General features: G+C 41.4%; 1 pseudogene; it reads left to right on the forward strand.

Moving 5' to 3' along the window:
- The first annotated feature begins 203 nt into the window (after positions 1-203).
- LOC122986440 lies at positions 204-4,934 on the forward strand (annotated as a pseudogene).
- The last annotated feature ends 8,447 nt before the right edge of the window (positions 4,935-13,381 follow it).

Consider the following 13,381-nt stretch of genomic DNA (forward strand, 5'->3'; position numbering starts at 1 on the left):
AGATAAGACAAATGACAAGGGAGGTCATTAAAACAGGAACAACATTGCTGCTCTCACTCAGGCTGAATATGAATCATGCAGCCAACTTGGATATGCGAATGTGCAGACATATATAATTCTCGAGAGAGGAAGCCTTTGCCTGTTGCTTGACGCTTTGGCTCTCTCTTTTCTGGCAGGAACCATTGAAATGCAGACCAAGGGGTATGGATAATGGACTGTCCCACAGTGGCACTGCGCTCCACACACTCTCAGCCATTCCCTCAGACAGCCACTCCTGCTGTAGTCTGCACTACACATCCCCTCTTTTCAACCCCAGGGAGGTGCTGGCTAGTGGCCAACCATCACTGAGTGTGTGTGAGTGAGTGAATATGTGCGCGTGTGTTTGTGCGTGTGTTTTTGTGTGGGAATGTAGGAAGCACTTGCTCGCCAAGAGCCATGCTTATTAATGCCCTACAGACTAAGTGCTCTCCCTTTTCTCTCTTTTGCTCTCTCCTCCACTCCTCCCCTCCTCTGCCCATCTCTCTTGCCTTCTGAGTGGTCATTGCTGAGAGAGAAGGAGGAGGAGATGCTGGGGGACGAGATGGGGAGCTGGAGGGAAGTACATGAACAAAGCAGAATATGAGAGGAAGTACACTAGTGGGCTTCGTCAACGCTGAGCCCTCCCGCTGTCTCCCAGCTGCCGTCTCTTTTTGATGCTTACAGCAATCAATATACTCTACTCAGAGCTACGCCTCAGATTGTCTCACACTAACCACATACATAACTCACCAACTTTCACCATATCCAACAATAATAGAAAACAGGACCACTGCCAGGCACACCTGGTTACTTCTATTCAAATACTCATTTCACACACAAGATAACATGAATGAGTCATAAACCTTCCCACAGACTGCAAGTGCTTTCTTTTTTGCATCGGTGGGATTTACCAAAGGATCCCTGCAGTTTTTATACATAACTGATATTTTGTTGCATGCATTCACACATAAGTGCCTCTATAACCTTGTGACAAGAACAGAGAGCCAAGACATAGAGAATTTCTGTGGTTGCTTTTGTGCTTGGGCCTAATGTTATTCGAATAGTTCAGCTTACACCAGCTGAGAGTGTCATAACTCTATATGAGTCTGTTCTCTGAGTGTGTGTTAAGGTGGCTGTGTAATGAGACACCTGGGATGAGGCATAAAGAGGCCCATAGCTCCTGTCTGTGAGACGGAGGGCAGAGAGACCAGAGCTAGTTTAAGCATATTTAAGGGGACCATAAAGAGAGCTGGGCCTCTTCCATCTTGTTGAAATACAGTGCAGGCAGAGTCGTTGTTGTTTTCCCTGGCTTGACTTCCATCCTCTCTTGCATCTCCCTTTCTGCCACATCCATTCATATCTTCCTATCTCCCTTTCTGTAATTCTCTCCATTCTGCTGGGCATGGGTGGCGGCGTGCCACTTTGCCCTCTAGGCCTTCTTGTCTGATTAAGGAGAAGAGGTTTTTGTGGCCATGGCATCTGGCAGGGTCAGCCCACATATAAGAAACAATGCTGTATACATTCTCCAGCGCTGAGCAAACAGAGAGAGACGCTCCTACTGGACCTTACTGAAAGAAGCACATGAATGCAAACAGACCCAGTACTGCAGAGTGAACCCCCTGAATGAGGGGTCCTGTTTGATTTAATCCCAGCAATGCGCCCTGAACCTCACGCACACACAGATTTCACAGACATTACGCGGGGCCGCTGTTTGCACTGAGGCTATAGCACAACGCAGAGAGGTAACCCACTGAGGATGCCAAAGGTTTGGATTTTCCCATGATAGCAACCACTTTCACTGGATAGAGGGTGAGTAACCAGGAAGGAATCTGTCCCTTTTCAATGGCCACTGAAAGGAGAGCTGTGAAATTGTCAGAAATTTCGCTGTGTGTAAACAGAGGACTGAGGGGGGAACCCAGAGACCCTGCCTGGGCCAGACTAAACTGCTTCCCTGGACCCTTTCTCTATCTCTCTTTCTCTCTGTCTGTCTTTGCCCCTCCTCCGTTTTTTCACTGGCCGTTCCTGTCTCAAATTAATTTTCTTTCTGTCTGTCCCCCTCCCCACTGTGAACAAGTCCCACACTGCGAGGACACAGGAGCGTTTTTTGCACGCTATTCTCAGATGGCATTAATTAGTTTTGATCCTTTCTTATCGAGAGACAGATGCTAAATACTTAAATAATAGACAGAGCGCAGACTGTTTACCTCCCAAAGCAGAATTTTGCCTTATGAATAGAGATCAAGGAATGACAAGACACCTGTCGACGATGTACAGTATCTTACTTTATCTGACACAAGTGCTCTAAAGTGTGGGTCTTTTGCTCCACTTAAACAACTAGAATCGTCTTCAGCTTTGTGTGAGCATGACCACACACAGGAATTTCCCTAAACTTTTTGCTGGTTGCTAGGTGACCGCTTCAGTTCTTGTGAGCATGCCGTGTGAATGAGGAGGGGGTGACTAATGTCCTCACCCAATGGCCACGCTCTCAACAGACTGCTCTTGTCCAGTTAAAAAAAACATTATGCTACTTCCTCAATGCAATCAAACACAGTGCAGTGCGCACACTGAAAAGCCCTAATACTCAACATGTGTTGTCAGATGTATTCCAAAATGAAAAACTCTAACAATCCAACAGCCCCTAAACATGGAAATATCAAATGAAAGTGCAATCAAACAAAGAAAACATCTTTTTTAACAAATCAATTAACATTATTTTGTCATAGTTTTTAAAACAAATGAAAGAAATTTGCCAAAGCAGTCAGTTTCCTACACAGATTAAGCTGTTTAAAGAAATCAGAGGTTACTTTCTTGATATTAGTGATACAACAAAGAGATCTTAGAAAATAACTGCAACTGTATAGAATATAATTGCCACATTTTGCACAATTAACAGAGTTTGGCTTAAGATAATATGTGATTTTACAAGATTTTATGGATATGTTCTTAACTCAAGGACAAACAAAGAAGCAGAGAAACACAGAGGAGCATAGAGTGATATTTTCTCTGACAGGATGCAGTCTGTGGACTGAGGTATAGTTGTGTGACATAACATACCACTGCCAGAAGGCCTTTCCTCAATGACAGGATTTGATTACTCACACACAACACACGCAAACACACGCACGCATACAAAACAATCTCTGCCCTCTAACATCCAAACCTGCTCGCAACATCCCCCCTGGTCCATGGCTCACTGAAGTCATCAGAGAGAAAAGGATAGAGCTCAGAGCAGCAGAGAGAAAATGGCGTAAATCCAGAGAGCCCACTGACCTCAGTGACCATCATGGTCTCCTACCATCATCCTCCTCCAGTTTAAAAACAGCTAAGACCACTTACTATCAGTACAAGATCTATGGCGCCACAGATGCTCGGAAAATGCTCTCTGCTTTTAACTCACTCCTCAATCCGCCTCCTCCTCTGCCCTCCACTCTGCTCACTGCAGACATGTTCGCCTCGTTCTTTATTGATAAGGTCTCTGCCATCAGTAGCCAGTTTTCTGAGCCTGACAAACCCAGTCTGAAGCTGCCAACTAACAGGGCCACACTCTCCTCATTATCCCGTGGAGGAACTTCTGATGGACTCTCATCCCACTACCTGCTCGCTGGATCCAATACCATCCAATCTTCTACAAACCATTTCCCCCGCACTTAACTCCACAGTCACACACATCATCATCTCTTCACTTACAACAGGTGTGTTCCCCAGCACATGTAAGAAAGCTGAGGTCACCCCATTGTGCAAAAAACCTACACTCAACTCAGCCAAGTTGAAAACCACAGACCAGTTTCACTCTTGCCCTTCCTATCAAAAATACTTGAGCACACAGTCTTTAACCAAGTCTCTGAATTCCTTTCTGAGAACGACCTATATGATCTGAATCAGTCTGACATTAGACTAGAGTCTAGACTCTACTGAGACTGCACTCTTGTTGGTAATGGAATCATTGCGTTCAGCTAGAGATACTGGTCAATCCTCAGCTATATTGCTGCTAGATCCGTCAGCTGCCTTTGACATGGTTAACCACCAAATCCTCCTTTCCACAATCACTGAGCTTGGTATCTAAAGATCTGTCCTCCGCTGGTTCATGTCCTGCCTCTCAGGGAGATCTTTTAGAGTATTTTGGAGGAGAGAAATGTCCAAACTGCACGGCTTACGTATCCACAGTGGTTCCTCAAGAGTCAGCACTCGGTCCCCTTCTCTTCTCAATATACACCACCTCACTTGGTGCAATCATCCACTCCAATGGTTTCTCATACCATTGCTATGCTGATGATACCCAGCTCTTCCTATCGTTCCAGCCGGTAGACCAAACAGTTGTCATGGACGAAAGAATGCCACCTTCAACTTAACCTCTCTAGAACCAAGCTCCTTGTCATCCCAGCCAGTCCCTCTATACAACAATAGATCAGTGTCCAGCTCGATTCAACCCAATTCATCCCCACAAAATCTGCCCAAAACTTGGGTGTCATGATTGATGACCAGCTAACATTTAAGGTTCACATGGCCTCAATTTCTAGGTCGGGTTGATTTGCCCTGTACAACATCAGGAAGATCAGACCCTACCTGTCTGAGCATGCAGCACAACTCCTGATAGTGGCTTTCGTAATATCACGCATTGACTACTTCAACTCCTTACTGGCAAGCATCCCTGCATTTCCGTTCAAACCTCTGCAGATGATCCAGGACGCAGTGGCACGGCACGTCTGGTCTTCAACAAGCCCAAAACAGCATGTCACCCCGCTGTTCATAACTCTGCCCGCATCAAATTCAAAACCCTGATATTCGCTTACAAAACAGCAACTAAAACAGCTCCCACCTACCTGAACTCCCTCATGCAGGTCTACGCTCCCTCCCACACATTACGCTCTGCCAATGAAAGGCGCCTGGTATTACCACCACCACAGGGCCCTAAGTAGCTAGCCAGACTCTTCTCTTCTGTAGTTCCGTGGCAGTGGAACGAGTTACCAAACTCTATCTGATCCGCAGAGTCCCCCTCAATTTTTAAGAAAAGACAAAAGACCCAGCTCTCTTGCAAACACCTCCGTACATGATGGACTGAAGCAAACAAAAAAATCTGTTTTACCTCTGTGCACTGCCTGTTGGCACCTACATCCTATTGGACTGGAATTTAGCTTTATGGCACTTCCTTGTGTTGTTATCTCCTGACTAGATCCTTGTTTGTGTTATATCAACTCTCAGATGTGCGTCGCTTTGGATAGAAGCATCTGCTAAATGAAATTGTAAATTTTAATTGTAAATTGTAAATACAGTATGCTTACACACATTCTGAAGATATACACAGGCTGTGAAAGAAATTCCAAGGAGTGAAACAACTGGATTTCAGTGAGAGGAATAAAAATACCTCCCTGCCAGTGTGGTATAGTGTCTGCTATCAGGCTGCCTCTGCAGAAGCTCCCTCATCTATATTCCTGACAGACCTGATGTTTCGCCCATTTGCTTTAAAACATACATTTGTGTCAAATGAATGACGCTATAATCAATCTCTCTGCCAATGTCAGAGCCAATGACAAAACCATCCACTGCCTATTTCAAACTCTACTATTTACCATCAGAGAAAGGGATTGCTAAATAACCACTCATAATTTGAAGCATGGCAAGGCACCCCACTACTCAGTTTATTTCCTTTAAATGCATTTAATTCATCTTAACGGAATAAATATGGCAGGGAATACGAGAAATGACTCAAGAATTAGAGCTGTGCTTCACAGCTAAATCATATTTTAGTGCACTTACAATACCTCTAAAAGCCTGGGTGATATGCCCTCACAGCAAGAGTGATGGCTCGTGGGACTGTGGGGTAGAAAGAACAGCTTGAGACTGCTATTTACAAACCTTTAAACCAACCTAAAATACCAGATGCTCATGCTAAAATCCTCCTTTAAAGTGCTTCTGCCACCACTTTTTTGTTCCAATGCTCAGATGTCTGGCTGAGAAATGTAATATCCATACTCTTAAGTTAAATATACCTTCAAAAAGTGAAGGCATTAATGAATTTTGGTTATACTGAATGGACAACATTTCCACTTTTCTGTTTCGTTTTTATTTCGAAGACAAAATACCTTTTAAACTGATGAGCAGAAAATGAGACATAAAAACGCTCCTGGAATTCTTTGTTTCTCAGCATCATTTAGATGATAGTGGTTCAGTTTGTCTGCTATCCAGTCATTTCATTTATTTTGTCAACTACAATTTGTCTGGGCCTTGTGCCAGTAATCGTCGATCCTAATGGCTTAATGCAGCTGAGAGCATGAAGAGCAAATGTGAAATGTCAAGATATGCCTGTTCCACATATCAGATTTACATCTTTTTTTTATTGTGTTGTCATTTTTGTGACTAGAGATAAAATAACACGAGGTATGCCAGTTCAAATCTTAGTCAGTCTTAACAATTACAGCCATTTATTGCTACATTGACCAGTTAGCAATATATTAATCTCTTGCCTTGCCATTGCATAAATATTTGGAAAATCTGCCAAAACAACAACTACTGCCACATCCCCTTTGGTCAGTTGCAGTATAAGGTTTGCTCTTCTTTGTACCTTGAGTGATTTTTCAACAGTTATTTTGTGGCAATCCAGATGATCTAATTCAGATATCCAGCAAATGACAAAATGTCATGAAAGAAAGGGGCAGAAATATTGTCTCATCACAGGTGTGGATGGCTGTCATCCTTTAGCTCTAACATAACCAAATAATGTGGATTTCTTAATAAACATACAGCAACAGATATCAATAAGTATAGTGTGCCTTTCATCATCTTTTAGTCTGTAACTCAAAATAAATCATATTTAGAATGAATATTTTGGATTAGACCTATCTTTTCTGCATTCTCTTTCACTTTCTTAAAGAGGATTTTCCCATTTTCTCTTGACAAAAACTGTCAGAAAGAATCTGAAGACTGATGATGAACACACATTCCTAAGGGACTAATGTTGGAGCTTATAAGTAAGGTTGAAGTGAGTGTCATTAGATATCTCTTCAAATTCACACTGTGAGCTGTGTCAGTTCATTTTTAGAGGATTTAAACACCCAATCAAGGGAACTGTAGACAACATGGTTCTTTTTGTCATGTTGGCTGTGAGGATATAGCCTATTGATATTGCATTTGCAATACTATGTGAACTCAGATGCTTGTTTGTTATAACTTGGTTTAAGTGTCATTGTCTGAAGTGCTAACAAGGTTTGTCAGTATCATCCTAACTTCTGATTTGGTTGCTTAAAGCTCTGATGATTCTACATCTCCACACTAAAACATGTCCTCCGAGGGCTAGTATGGTGGCCACATCAGCTTGACTTTAATCCAGACTCCTCCTCTAACTTCTGATACGGTTATTTTCCCTGCTCTTATCTGAAGAGTTGTTCACTATAACAACATTTTTTTAAAAGGCAGGCATTAAGAGGCTTAGCGGCAGCAGTGCTTTAGCAGCCAAAAGGTCACTTTTGCAAATTGGGTTCATTAATCTTCTGGTGTATGGCAGCCCCAATGGGACACTCTTCATACACAGACGCAGATTAAAATGGGGAAAGCGCTCGTAGATTAGCCTGAAAAAAGAAACTCTTGGAATGATAAAGACTCTTCAGAAGTTGAGACTTGGCTCTCTAAAGTCAGATTGCCAGTTTCACTCATATCAGAGAGAGAGAGAGCTGCACAGTCGTAAGAGAGGGGGGATATATGAGCCTGGAGTGGAGTTTGACTGAGCTATGATTATACCATCACAGATGATTATAGTTAGGCATTCCTCTGACCCAGTACATGACAGAATCTCTCACTTTCCTCTCTCTCTCTCCTCTTTTTTTTCTCTGCAGATCTCTGGGTGTGTGCCAGCTCTCCTACAGCAGAAAAACACCTGCTCAGGCCTCAAGAAGATGATATGAGCCCCTAGCTGGTACTGCGCAGTAGAGGTAAGGATATCTTCTAACAGACCTACTATAGGCTGCAGAGACAGTGCCAGGCCTCGGTGTATTACCTCAGGCACAGTGACATCACTCTGGTGAAATACAGACCAAAAGAGGGAGAGGGCAAAAAACAAAGCACACCAGAAGCCAGTTATATGGATAAGGTTAGAGCAGTGGTTCCCGATCCTTTTTCGTCTGACGTTCCCTCACATCCCTATCAGGTGAGCTCAATAACCCCTGTGTTAATTTCAGTTGATTATATCATGGATGTTAAATAAAACTACATGGAAGTGAACACTGTTACAGTAATTGTTTTTTGAATTGAATTGTCATTGTTTAGGTAAGCTCCTTCAATCATTTACCTGCTGCTTTTAGCTAAGTATTTCAAATATTTATCCATCACTTTTAGCAATTTTTTCAACTGTTCATAAATTACCTTTATCTAATTATTTTTGTTGTTTATCCATTCATTTTGAACTTACTATTTCAGCTGTTTATACATTATTTTTGTTTATGTATGTAACCATTATTTATGTAACCATTTAAACCATTTACCCATTAAATCATTCATATCATTTCAGCTATCTATTTTGACTTCTCTGCCTCCTTACTAATTAAATATTATACATTCTCAATGTCAACATGTAGCTCCTGGGTATTACAGCTGATTCAAGTTTGTATTGTTCAGTCTGCCATATTGTAGCTGGTAGATTACTGGTTATTGTGACAATAAATCCATTAAAGATCAGCATCACACCAATTTGTTATACTATTTGGTTGTTTATTTTTGTTCATAAAAAATATGTTGATATATTTTTTGACCAAATCATAGTTTCTATTTTTCAAATTAGTTAATTGACCCACTATACAGACTTTCCACATACACCCCAGTATCTACAGAAATACCCTGTGGGGTACAAATGCTCCTGGTTGGGAATCACTGGGCTATAATATGAACCAACTCACCAGCATTGTTGTTATCGCAAGACAGAAAAAGATTAGTAAAGATGGTACTCTCTCTTTCATTATTCTAATAAACCTAATCCAACTCTATTAAATCTTTACTATATAATAAAAGTGACGCACATTATCATAATATTGTTATGACTATACTTTGAACAGAGTAGCTCAGAATCTAAGAAAGCCTGTATCTGCACCATCCTGCCAGCATGCTAATCATGGTCTTGAACCCAAGCACTCATGGGGAAATGGAAATGAATGGCTGTGTAAATTAGATCTAGACCTACTAATAAACTTAATCAAAATTTCATTTATCCATTTTGTTTTGACAAACCATCCTCATAGTCCAGATGGCGTTGTGTGTTTTCAGTCTCTGTTCTGCCATCATGATGCTTATTAATAATTTATGTCTCATAAATGACTTAATGGCGCCTTCTCCACTCGTCTTTCCTCTCAGTTCCTTCCTTCTATGTTATGGTCCCTTGCACGCTATGGAGCGTTGGCCAGCGTTGGTCCCTTAAGCCAATGAAAATGCATGACAGTCCGACGGCTATAAAATTCCAACTTGGTAATAAACCGCCGGTTTTGTTGCTTGTGGTAAGGCTTATGTTAGACTGGTTATGGTCACGCACCTGGATTTTATGTAAAGCCACGTTTAAGATAGTCAGCTAATGTGTTTTCTGTGCACATAATAAAACAAGATTCAGGCTATCACAAACTAGTCATCACTCACATAATGAAAATGATTCTCACCTAAACATTGTCATTAAGAAGAACTTTAAAGGCTCTAATGAAACTAAACTCATAAAGACTTCCTGTAATGATCAGCGAGGGTGCAGATGGGATTTGATGCTGCTCACACCCCCCGCATACACACGAACACACACACGCACACACTCAAATTCAGAATTCGTATTTCATATTCTATCCACTGGGTGTGTAATGACGCCCGTTATTAAAGCGGGTAATTGTCTTACAGTGGTGCTGCGTTATTGGATCCGGGGGCAGTTCTGCCGACACAATCGGAGGCAACTGGATGTAAAGTTGCTGAGCAGTGAAATAGGGAGCAGGGCTGAGCAGACACACAGAAGATGGTATCAGCATCAAAGGGAGATGCAAGCATTGTGCTGTCTGACCCTTGTGAATGGCACTCAGCCCACCTGTTACCCTATCCCCCCTGAGACTCTTACTGACTCTGTCTCCTTGCCTCCTGGAATCAGACACTCGGTTTACTAGAAAATCTGATAAAGACCCTGCACAGCGAGATTCAACCATCAAAGACATCAGGCACAGAGGCACAAATACACTGTACCTTGGAGCAAACTGGTCCATGTGATTACAGCAGTTTTTCCTGCTGAGGTCTGCGACAGATCATACCCATACAAAGACATCTAAGGATAAATAGCTAATCCTCTCTCTTGTTGTAAGACCAACCCAAAGTACAGGTCATTATTCACAAAGGAAGAAAAATGCTCGTCTTCTTTTCCAACAGACATTTTTCATGATTTTTTATGTAAGTTGAGTACTGAGGCTATGTAAAGAAGAATATATCCCCCTGCTTTTAGACAGTGCTTTTAACTCAACTCTCCAGTCCGCCTGCCAGATTTGCCATTAGGCTGCTGTCATTACATTTATAATCTTCTCTGCAACACTTATCCTTGTGTTTCACATCTCAGTCATTTAAAAAAAAAAAATTCAGCCATTTTCACACTCCAATACAAACCTGCTCAGAGCATTCATTCTTTCAAAACAACACAGTGAAAACAAGAGTGGAAAATGGAGATTCAGTTATGAAAGGGAAATGCAATGCCATACTCTAGATACCTTACACACACACACATACACACACACAAATAAGATCAATAACAAGTTCTTTAAGTGCACTAAAGTAAAATGAGATTAAGACAGTAAAATTTATAAGCAACATAAAAAGAAATCTGAGAGTGACACAGGTAAAAGGACAAGATAAGACAAGTAAAAATATATAATAAAACCAGCCATGAAATCATAATTAAATATAATACAGTGAGGAGCATATGATGATGAAAATTAAAAGCAGAATTTTAAAAAATCATCACTGTTTGTCCCATCCCAGAACTTTGTTTATAATTAAAATGTGAAAATATTTAAAATCAAAATGACGATAAAGGTTTTAGGCATCATAATTAATTAGTTTAGAAAAACATACTGAATAATATGTGTGTGTGTATATATGCAGGTACAGTAATGGAATTCTCCCTAAAAGGGGTTAACTACAGGGTAAATCAGTGGACAAATGGATAAAACGCTTTCTAAAATGCAGCAGCTCTAACCAGCAAAATGCTGCTCCTCGCAGACAAATGGGGTTGTGATTTATGAGCATAGCATCATCTGGGATGTACTGTAGCATCATCTAATGCTACGACTGCATTTCTTATTGAACTTTGTGTTGTTGCCTTGTGCACAGATAAACTAGATAAGAAATGAGTTCAACTTAATCTGTTGCTCTGATAATATATGCTGGAGGAAACCTGTTCACTAACATAAACAAATATGGGTACTATTCATAATGGAATATAGTGACAGCTTTTGCAAAAAAAACATTGCATTATAACTAAGGTGTAAGTACCTTAAAAATGCCTGAAAGTACTATCTCTGTGATGATGAAGTTTTATAGTTGGCTGCTAACCAATCAAGTTCACTAGTCATACTTAATTTTCAGTTTAATTAAAAATTATATGAAATGATGTTAGACATGCTCAGCTCAAGAATATATCAAAGACAATGTAATGCATTGATGAGGACCTCAATGGTTCAAGCCAGAAACAAAAGATAGCATCCCTGGGAGGATGTTGTAAGCATGCCAAAATATACCTTTCTACTTAACTACAGTTGCAATTACTCTGATGCAGGGCAGAGATCCACCGTCGCATTCAGATCTGGCCTCTCACTGCCTCTTTGGTTAAACAACAACAAACCTATCTTCCTTTATAGCGCCATAGAACTCTCGTTTAACACTGGCCCCACAAACAACATTAATCTAGTTCCTGTCCAGCTGTGCACAGTGTGAGGCAGAGCTGGCAGGAGAAGGAGGAGGACTCAGACAGTCCCAATACCCTGCGGCCTGCACTCTAGCCAACCAGCTGGTGTCATTGGAGCTCTCCTGACTTGGACCGCAAAGGTGATTGCTCAGTAGGGGCTGGGCATTGGGATAATAGTTTTGTATCTTAAACACAGCTCTTTACTGGAGTCATTTTTATCAGCAGGGTGCTTTCAGGAACAGAGTCCATGGGCATATTGTTACGGGAACAGTTCTCCTAAGGCACAAAACCACACGTGCGCACACATACAAACACACACAGACATAAAACAACATATCTATAGCTATATGTAATTAGACCCATCATACTAGTGTTAGGAGTCCATGAGGAGAGTAATTCAGTGGAGAGCCTGATGGTGTCATATTCTCACTTTTGGGAGGACATGGGGCAGGAAGCCATTATGCCTGTCAAGGTCTGGCCAGCAGACACTTTTGAAACACCACTCTTCCAAAAGTGTGAAATCTTATGTGCCCAGAGGTAGCAAACACAGCATCCAATACCAGTGGAAATTTAGAACTTCTAAACATATTATCCAGCAGAACGTGTTTAATTCTCTTTGAGGGCAAAAACCTGGGTGTGGATTAGCTGTGTATGCTCGTGAAGTTAAGCATGCACTGTAAAAACACCATGCTGTGTTTTGCTAAAGCACAGTGGCACACTTCTTCTAGTATTTACATAGCAACTGGAAAAGCCAAGCTATTTCCTCCTTTGCCAGACCAAAGGCAGCCAGGACAGAATAAACAGGCCTTTCAGCCCATCCTGTGGGAATTGTTTTCCTTTTACCAACCACCACATGGATTTTAACATAAAAAAGTCAAAGCCAGGATTTTCTTTTATCCAAATAACTAAGAGAAGGGAGTTTATTTGTCTGCCTTAATATATGCAAAGCCTTAAATAAGACAGAGGAGAGGGGAGATAGAAAGAGAATGGGGCAGGTTATCAGGGCCGAAAATCTGGATTGTGCAAGGATCAGTAGAAAGCGTCTGTGTGTGCATGTGTATCTCCATTTAAATATAATGTAAATTGTCAAAACATGTCTGCTACATGAACAATTACAATTGCATATGAATTATTTATAATCTACCTGTGTAGAAGTATCTATCCGAGCACTGTGAAGTTTTCAGGAATCTATGTAATTTTGTCTGCAAAGTGTCTTCCCATATGCTCCATTCACCTCAGTCACATCCTTCACATCAAGCCCCCATCTCTTGTCTCATGAAAGGCAGTCCATTACTGCATATTAGCAGCAGAGAGAGGCAGGGAGATAAGGGAGGCTGCTGATCAAACACACAGACAAATCGCCAGTGACAGAAACACACATTTGTTGCTCAGCGTTTAGCTTTGATCTCTGACTGCCAAGAGCCAAAGAGAGAGGCAAGTCTCAGCCTTTGAACTGGGGCTTTTCAG

Source organism: Thunnus albacares, chromosome 1 (assembly GCF_914725855.1).
Source record: "Thunnus albacares chromosome 1, fThuAlb1.1, whole genome shotgun sequence".
Classification (NCBI taxonomy): domain Eukaryota; kingdom Metazoa; phylum Chordata; class Actinopteri; order Scombriformes; family Scombridae; genus Thunnus; species Thunnus albacares.